The sequence below is a fragment of the Phyllobates terribilis genome, unplaced genomic scaffold (genome assembly GCF_046119375.1).
Source record: "Phyllobates terribilis strain yellow unplaced genomic scaffold, ASM4611937v1 Scaffold_5__5_contigs__length_657084704, whole genome shotgun sequence".
Taxonomy (NCBI): domain Eukaryota; kingdom Metazoa; phylum Chordata; class Amphibia; order Anura; family Dendrobatidae; genus Phyllobates; species Phyllobates terribilis.
In genome coordinates this window covers 161,036,316-161,058,249 of record NW_027362765.1, presented here as the reverse complement: position 1 = coordinate 161,058,249, position 21,934 = coordinate 161,036,316, and the positions used below count along the sequence as shown (strand labels likewise).

The 21,934-nt window shown below is 51.2% G+C and overlaps 1 long non-coding RNA gene across 1 annotated transcript in view; it reads right to left on the bottom strand.

The window, feature by feature from the left end:
• Positions 1-21,934, bottom strand: part of LOC141270984 (uncharacterized) — a 194,669-nt gene that overhangs the window by 57,733 nt on the left and 115,002 nt on the right. Inside the window, exon 2 of the long non-coding RNA XR_012321790.1 lies at positions 21,845-21,921. This is a non-coding gene — a long non-coding RNA (uncharacterized lncRNA). The remainder of the gene's footprint in view (positions 1-21,844; positions 21,922-21,934) is intronic.

The window sequence follows — 21,934 nt, the reverse complement described above, 5'->3', positions numbered from 1 at the left end:
GCTAGACAGCTAAAATTATCTAAATTTATAACCTACATAAATTAGAATGGGAATGCATGAAGGAATAGCAGTAGGAGATGAATGAAAAAGATTTGCTTAAAATTTAGAATATGTACAAGAAGGCAACTGTGCCAATTAGAGGGAAGTAAAACATTGTAATAATGTATGTACAAATGGGGCAATAGAAATGTACATTAAGTAAGAAATGCTAGTAGAAATCACCAAACAAATAATCAATGATCCTCAGATGCTGCAAAATAGCTTTAATTAAAAGAATAAAAAATCTTACTGTGTGTAGGGGTCGAATCCTCATCGTCCGCGGGAGGATAGGAGTGTGTCAGCGTCTTTAGCGCTCCTGCTCGCGTTTAAGTCAGGCGGTGCAGCGTCATGCCGAAAGGCGGCTTTGAGAGCGATGAAACCAGGGCGCTTCCGCCGGTACCAGCCCTGGTAACCACGCAACTCAAGAAGTCAGCAGCATGTGATGTCAGTCTGGAAGAGTACGGAGTCCTGCGGTGTCCAGTTGTCAAAACCTACGCGTTTCGGGAAAATCACGTTCCCCCTTTGAAGGGGGACCATCATTTCCCCGAAACACGTAGGTTTTGGCTTGTGTTTCGTTCTTTATGCTATATTGTGTTTAAAGGGGTTGTCCACTACTAGGACAACCTCTTCTCACTCTGAACGTTAAAATAAAAACAACTATACTCACTTCCCAAGCCGGCGCCGGTCCAGAGAAGTCCGCACTCGCTCAGGGCTGTGGCTGGCCTCTCACTTCCCCTTGATTACTTATACATCCGAAGGAGGAGAAGTGACACCAGCGTTGATTGGGCATGTGACGTAACAGCCTCACGTGAGCCCCAGTAGAGCGAGTGCCACACCGCTAGAATGGCGCCGGCACAGGAGGTGAGGCAATCTCTTTAATGTGAATGGTCTGTAATCTGTGACTCGTTGTTACAAGAAAAAACATTTGCAGAGGCCAAGCTAAAAGAAATTGTATATATACATGGTCAAAATTGTTGGTTCCCCCCGTTTAATGAAAGAAAAACCCACAACGGTCACAGAAATAACTAGAATCTGACAAAAGTAATAATAAATTCTATGAGAATGAACAAATGAAAGTCAGACATTGCTTTTCAACCCTGCTTCCACAGAATTTAAAAAAAAATTTAACTCATGAAATAGGCCTGGACAGAAATGATGGTACTCTTAACTTAATATTTTGTTGAACAACCTTATGAGGGAATAACTGCAATCAAACGATTCCTGTAACTGTCAATGAGACTTCTGCACCTCTCGACAGGTATTTTGGCCGACTCCTCATGAGCAAACTGCTCCAGTTGTCTCGTGTTTGAAGGTTGCCTTTTCCAGACGTCATGTTTCAGCTCTTTCCAAAGATGCTCAATAGGATTTAGATCAGGGCTCATACAAGGCCACTTCAGATTAGTCCAATGTTTTCCTCTTAGCCATTCTTTGGTGTTTTTAGCTGTGTGTTTTGGGTCACTATCCTGTTGCAAGACCCATGATCTGCGACTGAGACCAAGCTTTTTGACTCTGGGCAGCACATTTAGAATCCCTTGATAGTCTTGAGATTTCATTGTACCCTGCACAGATTCAAGACACCCTGTGCCAGATGCAGCAAAACAGCCCGAGAACACAACAGAACCTCCTCCATGTTTCACAGTAGGGACAGTGTTCTTTTCTTGGTATGCTTCATTTTCCATTTGTGAACATAGAGCTTATGTAAAAAGGAGAATCACCAGCTCTCCTGGGTAATAGCGTCCTGGGGCACGGAACACGAGGAACCACTTCGGAGACCATGCAGGAAAAAGAAAGGAAAGGTTCCAGCCACAGAGGAAATCCCAAAAATAGTTTCTTTTATTGAGTTAAGATACAGATGCCATGGCACATGTCCATAAAAGCAACGCGTTTCGAACGCAGATTGTGCGTTCTTTATCCAAGAACGCACAATCTGCGTTCGAAACACGTTGCTTTTATGGACATGTGCCATGGCATCTGTATCTTAACTCAATAAAAGAAACTATTTTTGTGATTTCCTCTGTGGCTGGAACATTTCCTTTCTTTTTCCTATAGAGCTTATGTGCCTTGCCAAAAACTTCGATTTTTGTCTCATCTGTCCATAGGACATTCTCCCAGAAGCTTTGTGGCTTGTCAACATGTAGTTTGTCAAATTCCAGTCTGGCTTTTTTATGATTTTTTTACAACAATGGTGTTCTCCTTGGTCATCTCCCATGAAGTCTGTTACGGATCCAGGTGGTGGAACCTCTGTGCTTCGGTGCAAGGAGGGACCAGAGGGGCGTAACTAGGTATCAACTCGGACTGACCAAGGTCGCACAGCGGCTCAATTGACTCCATGAACCAGGGAAGGACCGAGCAGAGGGACCAGGTGCTAATCAGGGCCAGTCCTTGTATGAGAGCAGGTGACTACCACGGGTCAGAAGGCAGGGACTGACCGGTACAGCAGATGAGCACGGCAGCCAGGCTGACGAGTGATCCGGGTAGACGGACTGGCAGACACCACGGGTAACTGGCAGGAGCCTCCAGCTAGGCTGGCTGGTAGGCACGGCAGGTAACTGGTACGATCTCCGGGTAGGCAGGCAAGCCTGGCCCATAGACAGACTGGCGGGTTTGGACCGTAGGCAGACCGTCATGCTGGAGAGTGTACTTGACTGGTGGTGACAGGTAGTCAGGCTGGCGGACTGGACTGGTAGTCAGGCTGGCGGACTGGACTGGTAGTCAAGCTGGCGGACTGGACTGGTAGACAGGCTGGCGGACTGGACTGGTAGTCAGACTGGCGGACTGGACTGGTAGTCAGGCTGGCGGACTGGACTGATAGTCAGGCTGGCGGACTGGACTGGTAGTCAGACTAGCAGCGGGACCTGAGGGCTGAAGCAGAGTTTAGAGCACAGAGCTACAACCTTGCACGGGCACCTGCATTTTGGAAGAGGTGCCTTTTATACGAGAAGTCCTCCGGCCATTGGCCGGGGTCTCCTTAAGAAAAAGCTTGGAGAAGAAGCCACAGGTTACCATTCTCCCCGACGGAGATTTCTGGGTGAGCACCGCTCCGGCTCCGGAAGAGGAAGCATCAACCTCCAGAAAGAACTGTTTGTTGCAATCCGGACGGTGCAGCACCGGGGCAGAAGACAAGGTTTGTTTTAAGGAGAAGAAGGCCTCCTCCGCTTCGGACGTCCATTCCTTAGGATTTGCTCCCTTATGGGTGAGCGCAGAGATGGGTGCAGTCCGGGAAGAGAAATGTGGGATGAAGAGGCGGTAATAGTTAGAGAAGCACAGGAATCGCTGAATCGCCTTCAATCCCTCCAGTCAGGGCCACTTTAAGACGGCAGAGACCTTCTCGGGGTCCATCCATAGACCAGTCTTAGAGATAATATAGCCCAGGAACGGAAGAGAGGTCTGCTCGAAGAGGCATTTCTCAAATTTTGCGTATAGGTGATTCTGCCTAAGCCTAAGAAGGACCTAACGAACATCCCTCCAGTGTGTGGGTAGATCCGGAGAGAAGACCAAGATGTCGTCCAGGTACACCACCACGCATGAATATAAGAGGTCACGGAAGATGTCGTTAACTAGTTCTTGGAAGATGGCTGGAGCATTACGAAGGCCGAAGGACATCACACGGTATTCATAGTGGCCGTCCCGGGTATTGAATGCCGTCTTTCACTCGTCTCCTTGGCGGATCCGGACCAAGTTATACGCCCCACGAAGATCGAGCTTGGTGAAGATCTTCGCGCCTTTAAGGAAGTCGTACAGCTCTGAGATGAGCGGCAGGGGGTATTTATTTTTGATAGTAATCTGGTTGAGTCCCCTATAATCAATACAGGGGCGTAGTGAACCGTCTTTCTTTTTTACGAAGAAAAATCCAGCTCCAGCCGGGGAGGTAGATTTCTGGATTAATCCCCTAGCCAGATTTTCTTCGATGTACCTCGACGTGGCCCGGGTTTCGGCCAGCGACAAGGGGTAGATACGCCCACGGGTGGAGTGGCACCTGGTACCAGGTCGATAGGGCAATCATATGGCCTATGAGGTGGCAGTGTCTCTGCTTCCTTCTTGTCAAAGACATCTGCATAGGACCAGTAAGGTGCCGGTAGAGCAGGTAAATTAGCCGGAGTAGACGGAGGTCGAACCGGGCGAACTGGAACCAGGCTGGTCTCATGGCAATCCTGCCCCCAATGGAGCACCTCACCAGATCACCAATTCAGAACGGGTTCATGTCTCTGTAGCCAGTTGAAGACCTAGCAAAAGGGAGTGAGAGAGTCCGGATAGCACATGGAAGGAGATCCTCTCCGAGTGCAGCATTCCCACCTGAAGGGTTACAGGCTCTGTGACGAGCAAGATGGTCACCGGAAGGAGTCTTCCATCCACGGAAGCGACTGCCAATGGTTCAGCCAGAGGCTTGGTGGGAATCTGATACTTCTCTACAAGGGACTGAGAAATGAGATTCCCAGCGGCTCCAGAATCCAGGTGGGCGGCTTCAAAGAAGCGGTTCTCTCCACAGGAAATAGAAACGGATAAAGTCAAGAACAGAGAGGATTTACTCTTGCCTAGGACGACCTCCCCGACTGGTCCTAGACACTGGAGTTTCCCGGCTTCACCGGATAGGAACGGATCAGATGCTCCTTACTACCACAGTAGAAACAGCTCCCCTCGGCTCGGCGTGTTTCTTGGCGAGACTTAACCATCTTGGTCTGGTCAATCTGCATGGGTTCGGGCGAGCGTGGAAGTTTCTGGTTGGGAGGCAGGTTTCTGTAAAACAGGAGCAAGATGAGGAAATCTTCTCTCCTGGGTAGTCTCCTTAGCTCGTTCAAGGAAACGGATGTCAAGCTAGTGACAACAGGTCATCCAGGTTGGTAGGAATGTCACGGCTGGCTAGCTCGTCCTTGATCCGTCCGGAAAGACCCTGCCAGAAGGTGGACACCAGGGCCTCATTGTTCCAGGCAAGCTCAGAAGCGAGGGTACAGAACTGTATGGCATACTGGCCCACGGTGAGACTCCCTTGACGGAGACGGAGCAACGAGGAGGCAGTAGAAGTCCTTCGTCCGGGCTCATCGAAGACCCTCCGGAAGGCAGTGAGGAAATCCGGAAGATCGGACACCAGCGGATCCCCTCTCTCCCATAGAGGGTTTAGCCATGCCAATGCTTCCCCGGTGAGGTGAGACATGATGAACGCCACCTTGGCCCGGTTGGAGGGAAACTGATGTGCCAGTAGTTCAAAGTGCAGCGTGCACTGGTTCAGAAAACCCTGACATGAGATGGGGTCACCCCCAAAACGAGGAGGCGCAGAGAGCCAGGGTCCAGAGCTGGATGCCGTGGCACTGGTAGGCAGAGGCGCCGCCGGAGCGGGTGTCGCTCGGCTCGAGGCGGACACAGGTAGGACGGACAGCGTGTCAAGGCGAGAGTTGACAGACCGCAGGTAGGTGAAGATGGTACAGGTCAGCAATCGAAGGAGCCTGGGGGCCACCGGGTTCCATGGCCTGTGCAAACTGTTTCGGATCCGGGTGGTGGAACCTCTGTGCTGCGGTGCAAGGAGGGACCAGAGGGGCGTAACTAGGTATCAACTCGGACTGACTAAGGTCGCACGGCGGCTCAATCGACTCCGTGAACCAGGGAAGGACCGAGCATAGGGACCAGGTGCTACTCTGGGCCAGTCCTTGTATGAGAGCAGGTGACTCCCACGGGTCAGAAGGCAGGGACTGACCGGTACAGCAGATGAGCACGGCAGGCAGGCTGACAGGTGATCTGGGTAGGTGGACTGGCAGACACCACGGGTAACTGGCAGGAGCTTCCAGGTAGGCACGGCGGGTAACTGGTACGTTCTCTGAGTAGGCAGGCAACCCTGGCCCATAGACAGACTGGCGGGTTTGGACCGTAGGCAGACCGTCAGGATGGAGAGTGTACTTGGCTGGCGGAGACAGGTAGTCAGGCTGGTGGACTGGATTGATAGTCAGGCTGGCGGACTGGACTGGTAGTCAGGCTGGCGGACTGGACTGGTAGTCAGGCTGGCGGACTGGACTGGTAGTCAGGCTGGCGGACTGGACTGGTAGTCAGGCTGGCAGAGTGGACGTCAGACTAGCAGCAGGACCTGAGGGCTGAAGCAGAGTTTAGAGCACAGAGCTACAACCTGGCACGGGCACCTCCATTTTGGAGGAGGTGCCTATTATACGAGAAGTCCTGCGGCCATTGGCCAGGGACTCCTTAAGGACGGCGCGCGCGCTCCCTTTAAGAGGGAGGGAGAGCGCGCGCGCCCTAAGCACAGTGCCCGGGAAGCTGCGCGCGCCGGCAGCAGCAGCAGCAGGAGAACCAGGAGCGCGGCGGTAAGGGGGACGGCGTCTCTACGTGTCAGGGGGCATAGCCGCCGATACTACAAAGTCCACTTTGGATCAAACAACGACGGATGGTGCGATCTGACAATGATGTTCCTTGAGCTTGAAGTTCACCTTTAATCTCTTTAGAAGTTATCCTGGGCTCTTTTGCTACCATTCGTATTATCCGTCTCTTTGATTTGTCAACAATTTTCCTCCTGTGGCCACGTTCAGGGAGCTTGGCTACAGTCCCATGGATCTTAAATTTCTGAATAATATGTGCAACTGTAGTCACGGGAACATCAAGCTGCTTGGAGATGGTCTTATATCCTTTACCTTTAACATGCTTTGCTTGTCTATAATTTTCTTTCTAATCTCCTGAGACAACTCTTTCCTTTGCTTCCTCTGCTCCATGTTGAGTGTGGTACACACCATGTCACCAAACAGCACAGTGAGTATCTGTAGCCCTATATACAGGCCCACTGACGGATTACAAGATTGTAGACACCTGTGATGCTAATTAGTGGACACAACTTGAATAAACATGTCCCTTTTGTCACATTATTTTCAGGGGTACCATTATTTCTGTCCAGGCCTATTTCATGAGTTTAATTTTTTTTAAATTCTGTGGAAGCAGAAAAGCAATGTCTGCCTTTCATTTGTTCATTTTCATAGATTTTTAATTTATTATTACTTTTGTTAGATTCAAGTTATTTCTGCGACCATTGTGGGTTTTTCTTTCACTAAACGAGGGGTACAAACAATTTTGACCACTTGTGTATGTGCCTAGAAACACTGTAATTAACCTTATCCTGGGTGGTAAACCCTGGTAATATAACTGGACACCGCTTTTTATGTTTACTATAGGGCTATCTCACATCTATGTACACCACTTGGTGGCAGAGTGTTGGGCCGCGTCAATGTTCTCCAGTCTACCGGTTAGCATTCATCTGAATACATTGCAGCACATCACAAGCAATCTTGCTGTCATACAGTAGGGTAGTCCCATTGACTTTGTAAAACCTAAAACCCTATGAAATAAAGATAGTGTTGCAGTGGACAGGCGTATGTGTGCATTAAAAATTGCCTATTTTCTTCATTGGACAAACTCCACTGAGGACAAATAGGTTGTATCCTATAACGTCTAATCCTATGGATGGCTGATATTATTGTATTCATAACCTGGGTCTGGGAAATAGAGAAATGAAATGAATAAAATGACTGGTTTTACTCTAATCCTACCAGTCATGAAATATGTATGTATTTAACTCTTAATGTTCCTATACAAGAATCTGCGTATTTTTCACTTTTTTTATATATTTTAGATTAAAAGAATGAGTATTTAGGCTTAACTATCACAGAAAGCTAAAAAAATGTCTTTGTTCTACCCATTTTTCTCAATTTTCCTTTAAAAAAATTCACACATTATTACAATACTGTACAGTATATACAGTACTGTGCAACAGTTTAAGTCAGGTATCGAAAAAATGCTGCAAAATAAGAATGTCTTAAAAATAGAAGTGTTAATAGTTTACTTTTTATCAATTAACAAAATGCAAGGTGAATGAACAAAATAAAAATAAATCTTCTAAGGGCTCGTGCAGACGTATCAGTCCGAATGCAATTGACAAAACATCAGGTTGCATTTGGTCCAATGATATTCTATGGGGCCGTGCACATGTCCAATTTTTTTTCCTCTGACCGAGCCGGTTCAAGCAAAAACCGCAGCACGCATGATTTGCATCTGATATTTGGATCGCACTAAGCCATGTGACGCGCCCCTGGGCCTGAGTCGCGCAGCGTTGCGCACGCGGGAGCCTACCCGGAGCCGGATCGGATAGGGGTAGTAGTCTCGTGGCGATGACCCGGTCCGTGCCCAGGGAGTCAAACTAAGTGGCGGTATATTAGCAGTAGATGTAGGACGACTACGCCACCCGTTGAATGCAGCTATGGAGCTGCCGCTGCAGGGCAGACCGCTGAGGCCGGTGGAAGGATGGTGCAGCGTGGATGGTATAACCCCCAACGGGAGGGGTATGGCCTCAGGGCAGCCGACGTGGATGATGGGGGTAGTAGGAACCACTCAGAGACGATGCGGTGTAGTTCAGGGTCTTTACTGGTGACAAAGATAGACCCTCCCGGAGTACTGGCTAGCGGTCGGGGCCTGGTCAGTCCTTGAGCAGATGGGATCCCCCTTGGCCAGGCGGAGTTGTAGGCCTCCCCAACTAATTGTACTCTTCTGGCTTCCTTGCTAGAGGCGGGTAAAGGTAGCCCACGTCCCTGAGTGTACCGTGTGGTGCTCACCCGTATGGCCGGTGACTCGGGGCCTTCTAGTGGCTTCCGCTCCACGACGGCGGTGCTGGTCCCACGCGTGTGACCGTGCCTTCGGGTTTCTTGGCCAGAGGACCTGAAATCCCCTGCCGGTCGGTTTCTGCTGCTGGGTCAGGGTTAATCCCCACAGCCTCGGACTCCGGGTCCGGTGGTAACTCTTCAATCAGGGCGAGCTCTTCAGCTGCCAGCCCCTGATTCCTTTTAGCACTGCTCCCACTGAGCTCCTGATCTTTCTTTCCTAAGCTGCTCCTCTTCTTCTCTCTACTCTTCTCACTAACCCTGCCTCAGCCCCAGCTTTATATAGGGGAAGTTCTTCCCCTCCCAGGACTGGGCAGGAGGTGTGGCATGCATAGGATTCCTGACCAAGAGACCTCCCACCTGCTCTCAGACATAACATTGCTATTACTGTGGAGACCAGACCCCTGGGGTGCCACATTCCCCCCTAGTGAAATTTAGTACTCCGGGACTAAACATACTTTTGTAAACATAACAAGGTGCAAACAATAACATTCTAATATAGACAACACATAAGGTGGTCACGGCGTGTCCGCAACCGGGTGTAACTTTTGAGGAAAACAAGGGTGTCCATTTCACCAACACAGGGAGACGTAACCAGGTAGGGGTCTGTCCTGCCCCGAGTCCTTAACAGTCTTTCAGTCCGTCCTGGGTTACGCTCCAACTATATACACAAAGGATTCCCGGTAAATCCACCAAAGACTCCTATAAATAACTAGAAACACATAATTATACACAAGCAACAATAAACAGGTAAACATTAATAAAATAGCTTGAACATTTTAGATCCTCCACCGTATGGGCAGCTGGCCTCTAGTGACCCTAGTGGACCTACGGAGCTGGTTGATTGGTCCTGAGCTACAGGGTATAGGAGCTGTCAAGGGTAAACTGGGCAGCCGTCTACGGACTCTTTGGCTCACTAGGGGTATGGCAGGCTCACTATAAGCAGAGGGTTGATTTTCCTGGTCTGCTTGTGTGGGGCCTTCTGCCTCCTGGACCGGCTGTTCTTCCAGTTCTACCTGTGTCTCCGTAGGCACTTGGGATGCTGGTTGGAGGAACGTGAGGACGGGTACCACAACAGCACTATTGACTTGAGTCCAAGACCGAGGGAAGTCTCCGAGCACAGTACTAACCATATCTTCCCTTTCCTCTACGGGTCGAGGGTCCTCTTGTTCCTCTTCAGGGTTCCGTAGCTGTTCGGGATACTTCTTTAGGTGATCCCGGGATACAATGGCTGTGGTTTCCCCTCCGTCTTTACTGATTGTACAGACCTTCGGGTTGTCGTGGCTTGAGGGCAGTACGGTGTACGGGTCCTTCTCCCATTGGTCGTCCAACTTGTGGAGCCGTCTTTTCCTCTTCAAGACCTGCTCTCTGGGCACCAGGGGAACAGCGGGAGCATACTGGTTGTAAGTTTTCTCTTGTCTTTCCCTAGCTTGACAGAGACTACGCTCCACGCTCTCCTGTACTTTTCGGTATTGCTGCTGCCTCTCTGTGTCCCAGTTGGCTTCTGGTGAAGTGTCCTCGGGTGTCAGGACTCCCATCTCCAGATCAACAGGAAGCTTACCAGGTCTTGCCCTCATTAGGTAAGCCGGGGTACAGTTGGTGGAACCTACAGGGATGTGGTTGTATAGGTCCACCAGGTCGGGCAGCTTCTCAGGCCACAGACTGCGTTCCTCCAGGGGCAATGTTTTCAGGAGATCTATCACCACCTGGTTCATTTTCTCACAAAGTCCATTAGTTTGCGGGTGATAGGGTGTTGTTCTTATCTTCCGGCATCCATACAGGGTGCAGAACTCATGGAAGACCTCCGCTTCAAAGGCAGGCCCCTGGTCCGTCAGCACCTGCTCCGGGTATCCATGCGGACGGCAGAAGTGCTGCTGGAAGGCTCTAGCTGCTGTGTGAGCCGTTAAGTCCTTGACGGGGACGACAACCAAGAACCGGGAGTAGTGATCCACGATGCTTAACGCGTAGACGTAGCCACTTCTGCTTGGGGTCAGTTTTACATGATCCCAGGCTACCAGTTCCAACGGCTGTCTGGTGATGATGGACCGCAGGGGAGTCTTCTGGCTGGCACGGTCCCTCCTTCTTAAGTTGCATGGGCCACAATCTCTGCACCACCTCTCGATGGTTCCTCTCATGCCTACCCAATGGAACCGCCCGCGCAGCAGGAACTCCAGCTTCTTCCATCCGAAATGCCCAGCTCCGTCGTGGTATGCCTCCATCACCATAGCTGTGTCTCTTCTTGGCACCACTACTTGCCAGATTAGTTCATGCGTCCGGGAGTTAACCATTCTGCGGCACAACTTTCCCTTATAAAGGAACAGTCGACTCTTCTCAGCCCACAGTTGCTTGGCTTCCTCCGGAGCGTCTGGGTCAAGGCGTGCATCTGGCCGAGTCAGCATCTCCTTTACCAGACGGACGGCAGGGTCACTGTCTTGCGTCTCCACCCAGTTGTAATGAGGTAAGGGGTTGAACGTAGCGGTTTGCTTACTTCTTACACGGTGGGAATACTGGATAGTCCCATGACGGTGGAACGCGGGAAGCTCAACTTCTTCCATTTCCTCTGAATCTTCCCCTACGTCCGGTAGGTTTGGCATCCTGGACAGGGCGTCTGCGTTGGTATTGGAGCGTCCTGCCCGGTATTTGATTGTAAACTCATAGTTGGACAAGCGGGCCATCCATCTCTGCTCTAGGGCACCGAGTCTTGCAGTGTCCAGGTGTGTCAACGGGTTGTTATCCGTGTACACGGTGAACCGGGAAGAAGCGAGGTAGTGCTTAAAGCGTTCGGTGACTGCCCACACCACTGCCAGGAACTCTAGCTTAAATGAGCTGTAATTCTCAGGGTTTCTTTCGGTGGGTCTCAGTTTTCGGCTGGCGTAAGCAATTACCCGTTCTTTCCCCTGCTGGATCTGGGATAGTACGGCTCCTAGCCCGATGTTACTGGCGTCGGTGTAGAGGATAAAGGGCTGGCTATAATCAGGGTACACCAGGATTTCATCCCCCGTGAGGGCCATCTTCAGCTGGCGGAAGGACTCTTCTTCCAACTTCTCCCATCTGAAGGGCGGCTTCTGGTTCTTGGCCTTCCTGGACTGGCCTATCAGGAGGTCCTGCATAGGAGCTGCCTTTTTGGTGAAACCGGGTATGAACCTTCGGTAGTAGCCTACCAACCCGAGGAACTGCCTCACTTCCTTTACGCTGGAGGGGCTTGGCCATTCCTTAATTGCGGTGATCTTATCAGGGTCGGGAGCCACTCCGTCAGCACTCACCACGTGTCCCAGGTACTGCACCTTTGGCTTCAGGAGGTGACACTTGGAAGGTTTCACCTTTAGGCCGTAACTTGCCAGAGCTTCAAACACTTCCGCCAGGTGCTTCAGGTGGTCCTCGTAGGTCTTGGAGTAGACGATGACATCGTCCAGGTATAACAGGACCGTCTCAAAGTTCCGGTGTCCCAGACAGCACTCCATTAATCGCTGGAAGGTTCCTGGTGCGTTGCAGAGTCCAAACGGCATGCAGGTAAACTCGCTAAGTCCCATCGGGGTGGTGAATGCGGTCTTCTCCCGATCCGCCTCTGCTACAGGAACCTGCCAGTACCCGCTAGTGAGATCCAAGGTGGAGAAGAAGTTAGCAGATTTTAAAGCAGCCAAAGACTCCTCTATTCTTGGTAAGGGGTACGCATCTTTGTGTGCGATACGGTTAATTTTCCGGTAATCTACACACATTCTCATGGTGTTGTCTTTCTTTTTGACCAAGACTAGTGGAGCTGCCCAGGGGCTACAGCTATCCCTGATTACCCCAGCCTCCTTCATGTCTCTAAGCATCCCCTTGGCGTGTTGGTAGTGTGCAGGGGGTACGGGCCGATACCTCTCTTTTATGGGAGGATGGTCTCCCGTGGGGATGTGGTGTTCTACCCCCTTGACTCGCCCGAAGTCTAACGGGTGTTTACTAAACACTCTCTCGTACTCTTGAACCACCCGGTAGACTCCCTGTTTCTGGTGGGAGGGAGTGGAGTCAGTACCCAAATGTAGTTGCTGACACCAATCCTCCATTATTTTCTCAGAGCCGTTACCTTCCTCCGGATGAGATGGAGGCAAGGGTTCCACAGACTGTATAGAATTTTGGTTGATAGTATATAATTTGGCTAGCGTAGCATACCGGGGCAGGTATACTTCCCTTTTCCCAATATTTATTATGCGAACGGGTACCCTCCCATGGCGTACATCAACTACCCCCCGGGCTGTCAAAATGGTGGGCCTACTGTCTGAGTAGACTGGCTCTACCATGGCCTGGTAATCTCTACCTCTCAGACCAATAGCTGCCCGGCACCAAATCATCATTTCACTTTTCGGGGGTATGGCAATAGGGAAAGGGTCACACATTCTTATGACGCACCCCTGGGCCTGTGTCGCGCAGCGTTGCGCACGCGGGAGCTTACCCGGAGCCGGATCTGTTGAGGGTTGTAGTCTCGTGGCGGTGACCCGGTCCGTGCCCAGGGAGTCAGACTAAGTGGCGCTGTATTAGCGGTAGATGTTGGACGACTACGCCACCCGTTGAATGCAGCGAAGGAGCTGCCGCTGCAGGGCAGACCGCTGAGGCCGGTGGTAGGATTGTGCAGCGTGATAGTATCACCCCCAACGGGAGGGGTATGGCCTCAGGGCAGCCGACGTGGATGATGGGGGTAGCAGGAATCACTCAGAGACGATGCGGTGTAATTCAGGGTCTTTACTGGTGATAAAGATAGACCCTCCCGGAGTACTGGCTAGCGATCGGGGCCTGGTCAGTCCTTGAGCAGATGGGATCTCCCCTGGCCAGGCGGAGTTGTAGGCCTCCCAAACTGACTGTACTCTTCTGGCTACCTTGCTAGAGGCGGGTATAAGTAGCCCACATCCCTGAGTGTACCGTGTGGTGCTCAGCTGTATGGCCGGTGACTCGGGGCCTTCTAGTAGCTTCCGCTCCACGACGGCGGTGCTGGTCCCATGCGTGTGACCGTGCCTTCGGGTTTCTTGGCCAGAGGACCTGGAATCCCCTGCCTGACGGATTCTGCTGCTGGGTAGGAGTTAGTCCCCACAGCCTCGGACTCCGGGTCCGGTAAGAAATCTTCTCAGTCAGGGCGAGCTCTGCAGCTGCCAGCCCCTGACTCCTTGTAACACTGCTCCCACAGAGCTCCTGTTGTTTCTTCCCATAGCTGCTTCTCTTCTCTGTCTCTACTTCTGGCATGGCCCAGGAGCTGGGCCCAGCCGGAGCCACAGCTCCCTGTCAGCCCTCCTAGCTGAACTCTCCCTCTGAACTCTCTAACCCTGCCTCAGCCCCAGGTTTATATAGGGGAAGTTCTTCCCCTCCCAGGACTGGGCAGGAGGTGTGGCATGCATAGGATTCCTGACCAAGAGACCTCCCACCTGCTCTCAGACATAACATTGCTGTTACTGTGGAAACCAGACCCCTGGGGTGCCACATTCCCCCCTAGTGAAATTTAGTACTCCGGGACTAAACATATTTTTAAACATAACAAGGTATAAACAATAATAGTACAATAAGAAAAACACATAAAGATGGTTACGGCGTGTCCGCAACCGGGTGCAGTTTTGAAGAAAAGCAAGGTGTCCATTTCACCAAACAGGGAGACGTAACCAGGTAGGGGTCTGTCCTGCCCCGAGTCCTTAACAGTCTTTAGTCCATTCCTGGGTTACGCTCCAACCATGTACAAAGGATTCCCGGTAAATCCACCAAAGACTCCCATAAATTACTAGAAACACATAATTATTTACAGGATATGGCCGCTCTCAGTCCTCGGCCAGTGGGGATAAGGAATGGCTGCTCACAGTCCTCAGCCTGGTTTAAGATAGGGGCACATGGGGAACAATTCACTAATCCCAACGGGGACCATATTTTAATTAGCAGCAGTCCTTGTACCCTTACGGGTAACTATTTACAGCTCTTTATTCACGCTACTTCCCTTCAGTAGCTATGTCCTCTTTGTGCTCCCTCCTGAGGGTAGTCCTCAGACCCGTCCGGGTCCTCTTGGCTTTCCTCGTATTGGTAGTACTGCAGCTCCTCCTCGGTTAGCTGGGTTAGTATCTCTGCGACAGTCCTCCTCCCAGGTGGCCAGGACTTTACCTCCCTTTGGGCTGCCCCGGTTAATTGGGCCACCAGGATGCTCACTTTTTGCTCCTCTGTGAGGGGGTACACCTGGAAGAGGCTATCCAGCTTTTCTCTAAAGTCATGCAGGGTATGTGACTCCCCTGAGTACTGGGGTAGCCAGGCTGCCCCCGGGATATAGGGCATGGTGAAAGGCATGACCGCAACAGCGGTGGCGCTGGCGGGGGTTGAAGCGGTGAAGCTCTCCTCCGTATCCGACATCCTTCTCCCCCCTAGTGGACCGTGGCCTACCTTGCGATGATCCTCTTCCGTAGGCCGCGGCTCCGCAGTGGATCGTCAGGGTTGAGGACCTTCCGTCGTGCTCCTGTGACGTCGGCGTCTGCTGGGCTCCTTCCAGGACCTTACGCAACGTCCGGACGTGAGGCGGGGCTTCAGTTCTCGCGCGCTTTCGGAGTCCACGCCCCTCTTCTTCCCGCGCGGCGTCTTCAAGATGGCGTCCAACGGCGGGAAAACTCCACGGATGGCGGGAAGAAGGCAGAAGATGGCGCCGGATGGCGGGAAAACTTCGCGGATGGCGGGAAGAAGACAGAAGATGGCGCCGGATGGCGGGAATCTTCACCACTGGTAAGTTTGAACAGTCTTTTTCAGGCACGCAGTACCCGGTGGTTGCGGGCACGAGATCCTGCCGACTACGCCAAAAGTTGACGCACCCCTGGGCCTGTGTCGCGCAGCGTTGCGCACGCGGGAGCTTACCCGGAGCCGGATCTGTTGAGGGTTGTAGTCTCGTGGCGGTGACCCGGTCCGTGCCCAGGGAGTCAGACTAAGTGGCGCTGTATTAGCGGTAGATGTTGGACGACTACGCCACCCGTTGAATGCAGCGAAGGAGCTGCCGCTGCAGGGCAGACCGCTGAGGCCGGTGGTAGGATTGTGCAGCGTGATAGTATCACCCCCAACGGGAGGGGTATGGCCTCAGGGCAGCCGACGTGGATGATGGGGGTAGCAGGAATCACTCAGAGACGATGCGGTGTAATTCAGGGTCTTTACTGGTGATAAAGATAGACCCTCCCGGAGTACTGGCTAGCGATCGGGGCCTGGTCAGTCCTTGAGCAGATGGGATCTCCCCTGGCCAGGCGGAGTTGTAGGCCTCCCAAACTGACTGTACTCTTCTGGCTACCTTGCTAGAGGCGGGTATAAGTAGCCCACATCCCTGAGTGTACCGTGTGGTGCTCAGCTGTATGGCCGGTGACTCGGGGCCTTCTAGTAGCTTCCGCTCCACGACGGCGGTGCTGGTCCCATGCGTGTGACCGTGCCTTCAGGTTTCTTGGCCAGAGGACCTGGAATCCCCTGCCTGACGGATTCTGCTGCTGGGTAGGAGTTAGTCCCCACAGCCTCGGACTCCGGGTCCGGTAAGAAATCTTCTCAGTCAGGGCGAGCTCTGCAGCTGCCAGCCCCTGACTCCTTGTAACACTGCTCCCACAGAGCTCCTGTTGTTTCTTCCCATAGCTGCTTCTCTTCTCTGTCTCTACTTCTGGCATGGCCCAGGAGCTGGGCCCAGCCGGAGCCACAGCTCCCTGTCAGCCCTCCTAGCTGAACTCTCCCTCTGAACTCTCTAACCCTGCCTCAGCCCCAGGTTTATATAGGGGAAGTTCTTCCCCTCCCAGGACTGGGCAGGAGGTGTGGCATGCATAGGATTCCTGACCAAGAGACCTCCCACCTGCTCTCAGACATAACATTGCTGTTACTGTGGAAACCAGACCCCTGGGGTGCCACACTTACGCTACCAATCTCACCGCCGGAGAGTTCCACTTGTTGCCGTCGCATCAGTGCCCGGATCTCTTTCTGGAGCACTCGCTGCTGGCCGGAGCTGGCGTTCTTGGCAACCTGCTGTAAAATGAAAATCAACTCTGCAAGACAATTTTCAATCACATTAGTTCCTAGAGTTATCTTTGGGTGTCTCTCACGCTTGTCAATGTCCACAATGATCAGTCCCTGTGCTGCCAGTTCGACTCTACCGATTTTAATGGTCATCTCTTTAAATCCGATCTGCGGCACGGGTTGACCATTGCTGGCAATAATACTCAAGTCGTCGTCAGGGTAGCGGGTTATATCCGAGTCATTCCAGTACTGCTTGAAGAGCACGTACGGGATGGTGGTGACCTGTGACCCGGTGTCCAGTAGGGCACTCATAGGAATGCCATCCAGTACCACAGGCAAGACTGGACGTCCTCCCACATATTTGTCGCGCCAGTTCGATGGGCCTGGTGATCTTTTTCCTGGGGGTTGGCCCTCTACCCCAGGTTGTGCCAGTTTAAAGGACAGTACCTTGCCATATGTCCGGGTTGATTGCAGCGGCGGCAGATGGGTTGTCCGTCCTCGTTGTATCGGTCGCTGGGTCTTCCTCTGGCCGGTGGGGTCCTCCTTGGTCGACGCCACGAGATGTCCTCCGGTCCGGATGCCAGCTGGATCTTCCCTGGAGTGGAAACCTGTAAAGACTGCACAGTTCGGGTTAGCGCAGCAACGCTTTTAGCTAGCTCTTGGACCTGATGGTGCAGGTCTGGAGCCGGGTCATTGTTCAAAGCCTGCGCATCAGCCCCCACAGGCCCTGCCGACAAGGGCGCCGCCTCCTGGTGGTAAGTGATAGCTGGGCGCCTGTGGGTCACAACGCCACCCGGTGCCGGTTCTCGGAGCACCCGGATGGCTCTGTCCTTGAACTGTGCAAAGTCCAGATGAGGATCCTGTAAGGCTATGGCCCGCAACTGGGTTCGGTGGACATTGCAATATAGTCCCTCTATAAATTGTTCGGTCAACAGCCTGTCCTCGTTTCCCACGCTGTCGGGGTCGGTCTGCTTAATGGCTCTCAGGGCCTCTTGTAGGTTTAGTGCATAGTCCCTTATACTCTCATGTGCTCGCTGCTTGCACCCATAGAATTTAAGCTTAATCTCGGCTGAGGTGCGGGTATCAAAGGTGTCCCTCAGCCGGGTTAGTATCCCCGCGACAGTCCTCCTCCCAGGTGGCCAGGACTTTACCTCCCTTTGGGCTGCCCCGGTTAGTTGGGCCACCAGGATGCTCACTTTTTGCTCTTCTGTGAGGGGGTACACCTGGAAGAGGCTATCCAGCTTTTCTCTAAAGTCATTCAGGGTATGTGACTCCCCTGAGTATTGGGGTAGCCAGGCTGCTCCCGGGATATAGGGCATGGTAAAAGGCATGACTGCAGCAGCGCTGGCGCTGGCGGGGGTTGAGGCAGTGAAGCTCTCCTCCGTATCCGACATCTTCCTCCCCCCTAGTGGACCGTGGCCTACCTTGCGATGATCCTCTTCCGTAGGCCGCGGCTCCGCAGTGGATCGTCAGGGTTGAGGACCTTCCGTCGCGCTCCTGTGACGTCAGCGTCTGCTGGGCTCCTTCCAGGACCTTACGCGACGTCTGGACGTGAGGCGGGGCTTCAGTTCTCGCGCGTTTTTTTTTTGAGTCCACGCCCCTCTTCTTCCCGCGCGGCGTCTTCAAGATGGCGTCCAACGGCGGGAAAACTCCACGGAAGGCGGGAAGAAGGCTGAAAATGGCGCCGGATGGCGGGAATCTTCACCGATGGCGGGAAGAAGGCTGAAGATGGCGCCGGATGGCGGGAATCTTCGCAGATGGCGGGAATCTTCACCACAGGTTAGTTTAAAAGTCTCTTTTTCAGGCACGCAGTACCCGGCGGTTGCGGGCACGTAATCCTGCCGACTACGCCAAAAGCTGACGCGCCCCTGGGCCTGAGTCGCGCAGCGTTGCGCACGCGGGAGCCTACCCGGAGCCGGATCGGATAGGGGTAGTAGTCTCGTGGCGATGACCCGGTCCGTGCCCAGGGAGTCAAACTAAGTGGCGGTATATTAGCAGTAGATGTAGGACGACTACGCCACCCGTTGAATGCAGCTATGGAGCTGCCGCTGCAGGGCAGACCGCTGAGGCCGGTGGAAGGATGGTGCAGCGTGGATGGTATAACCCCCAACGGGAGGGGTATGGCCTCAGGGCAGCCGACGTGGATGATGGGGGTAGTAGGAACCACTCAGAGACGATGCGGTGTAGTTCAGGGTCTTTACTGGTGACAAAGATAGACCCTCCCGGAGTACTGGCTAGCGGTCGGGGCCTGGTCAGTCCTTGAGCAGATGGGATCCCCCTTGGCCAGGCGGAGTTGTAGGCCTCCCCAACTAATTGTACTCTTCTGGCTTCCTTGCTAGAGGCGGGTAAAGGTAGCCCACGTCCCTGAGTGTACCGTGTGGTGCTCACCCGTATGGCCGGTGACTCGGGGCCTTCTAGTGGCTTCCGCTCCACGACGGCGGTGCTGGTCCCACGCGTGTGACCGTGCCTTCGGGTTTCTTGGCCAGAGGACCTGAAATCCCCTGCCGGTCGGTTTCTGCTGCTGGGTCAGGGTTAATCCCCACAGCCTCGGACTCCGGGTCCGGTGGTAACTCTTCAATCAGGGCGAGCTCTTCAGCTGCCAGCCCCTGATTCCTTTTAGCACTGCTCCCACTGAGCTCCTGATCTTTCTTTCCTAAGCTGCTCCTCTTCTTCTCTCTACTCTTCTCACTAACCCTGCCTCAGCCCCAGCTTTATATAGGGGAAGTTCTTCCCCTCCCAGGACTGGGCAGGAGGTGTGGCATGCATAGGATTCCTGACCAAGAGACCTCCCACCTGCTCTCAGACATAACATTGCTATTACTGTGGAGACCAGACCCCTGGGGTGCCACACATGCAAATCAGTGAGTCAGTGGAAACCATCAGACTGCACTCAGATGACATCCAATTTCAACGGACTGACAGAATGGAGAAAATGGAGAATTGTTTTTCTCCACCTTCTCCTCATCCGAGAGAATTGGATCACAATATGATTACACTGTGATCAGAGTTTGATCAGAGTGTGATTTGCATAATTGACCCAGTTTTCTCGTTTGAGAGAATATACACTTGTGTGACCCTAGCCTAAATGAAATCAATAAGTTTGACCGCACTTTGCCTTCAAATCAGCATCAGTTCTTATATGGACACTTGGACAGTTTTTGAAGGAATATGGCAAGGACATTGTTCCAAATATCTTGGAGAACTAACCACAGATCTTCTGTGGATGTAGGCTTGTGGAAATCATTCTGTCTCTTCATCTTATCTCAGACAGTCTTGATGATGTTGAGATCAAGGTTCTGTGGGGGCCATATTATCACTTCCAAGACTCCTTGTTCTTCTTTACGCTGAACATAGTTCATAATGATATTGGCTGTATGTTTGGAGTTAATGTCTTCAAATTTATTCTACAGATGGACAATCAGGTGCCACCCAACGGAGAAGCTCTGGTTCCAGAAACCTCATGTGATCAGGAGTAATCATTAAGGAAACTGCAGCAACTAATGCAGGGAATAAGTAATAGTATGTGGCACCCCTTCAAATAAATGTCTATCTGTGTAAATACTTGGATATATTTGCAGTGATTTTCCACTTTGGCTAATGGAGTGCAGGGACACCCCACCACACCACTATATAATATCTATATCGAATAATGCGACAAACCCTTCAAGATGATGCGGATTTTTGACACTTTTTATATCAGTTTTTTCTTACTTAGAGTACATTAGGTGTTACGGGTTGTTTTTTTCCTCTTTATGATCATTATAAGGTGCCATATGATGTTTATTTGAGATGCGGTATCTGCCTTTTTTATATTACACATGACCCAGTGTCGGGCAGAGAATGTGACTGTTATTATATTCCTCTCTACCCGTCTCATATTGTTCTTGTTTCTTTCCCCTGCAAACACTCTGAGATTAACCAGCAAATGTCAGAATTTAAAGCACGGCTGACATCTTGTTCTTTAGTGAATTTACAGCACCGCATTGTCTGCCAGCTAGAGCGGCTTTGCTTCAGGAAAAGCAAAGTTCCACCTTTAGAATGACTTTCAAAATCTATATATATTTTTTCATAATAAGATTTTAAAGTGAAAAACACTGCTTGCTTCTATATTCACCGTCAGACTTGTACTTGCTAAAACCGCCTTTTGTCGCTGAAAGGGTTTCGTGCATTTCAAACATTCATGGTATATCCAGAACACAAGTGTCTAAATTGATGCATCTATTTTGAGAACAAAGTCCCGTTGTACGCCGCTGTCAGGGGAAAGATGGTTGCTCTCTCCATTGATTTTTATAGAATTTGTAAAAATTGCTGAGTACACACGCACAAGCCCCTCTGCCCTATTCTCAAGATAGAGGCAGATCCCAGCAGCGTGCCAAACTGTAAATGTTCGAAAAGATACACCAAGCATTTTGTTGTGTTTTTTTTAATGCTTTTAGTGTCATTTTAATTGGAAAAAAACATCAGATCTTGCAACCAGATGTTACCGTAAGTTTACATACAAAATGGGATTGTTTGTGGTATTTTGGAGGTTTGTTTCATTTTATTTAAAGAGGACCAGTCGCCAGGTCAAAAATGGCCAATATGTGCTCTTCTTTTATTCCGACTCTTCCCCTGAGGATTCAAGTTTTTGTTCTTATCTTAAATCCTTTTTATTAGAGCTAATTTTTATGGTCTTTACTAAGGGGTGTTGCTTGTAGGGTAATTATGCCCCCAGATCACTATATAAAAAGGCAAATATCTCTGGAAACGTACGACAGATTTTTTTTTAAAAAAAGCAATGTTAACAAATCCCATGGCTCTCTTTCATTAGAGCCGAATCCTACATGACCTTTACATTTGTTGGCCTTCTAATGAGGGCTGCCATACCATTTGTGCAACCTGTGCAGCCGCACAAGGGCTAATAGGTAAGGGGACCCACTTCTAACTCCAAAACAGGTGGAATTGTATATTAGGATGAGCTATTGGACTACAAAGGGCCCTTATATTATTTTTACACAGCGACCTCCTTCTGTATGTGTTAGAGTTTCATCAAAAGTAAGGTATACATAGTTGTGGCTGTTGGGCACGCATGAATTGGCCAATTTGCCAGCTAAATACCTCTATTTTGTAAGTATATACAGTCTATACAGCATTAATGCAGTTTTAAGTTCATATGTTTGCATATACTGTACCTCGATGCACACAATGTGCTGCTGCGATCTTACCTTTGTCTATTTTATTTGAATGCAGCATGCTCTAGATACGTCTTTTTGCCATTTTTCTTATAGATTTCACACTAGAACTTGAAAAACACA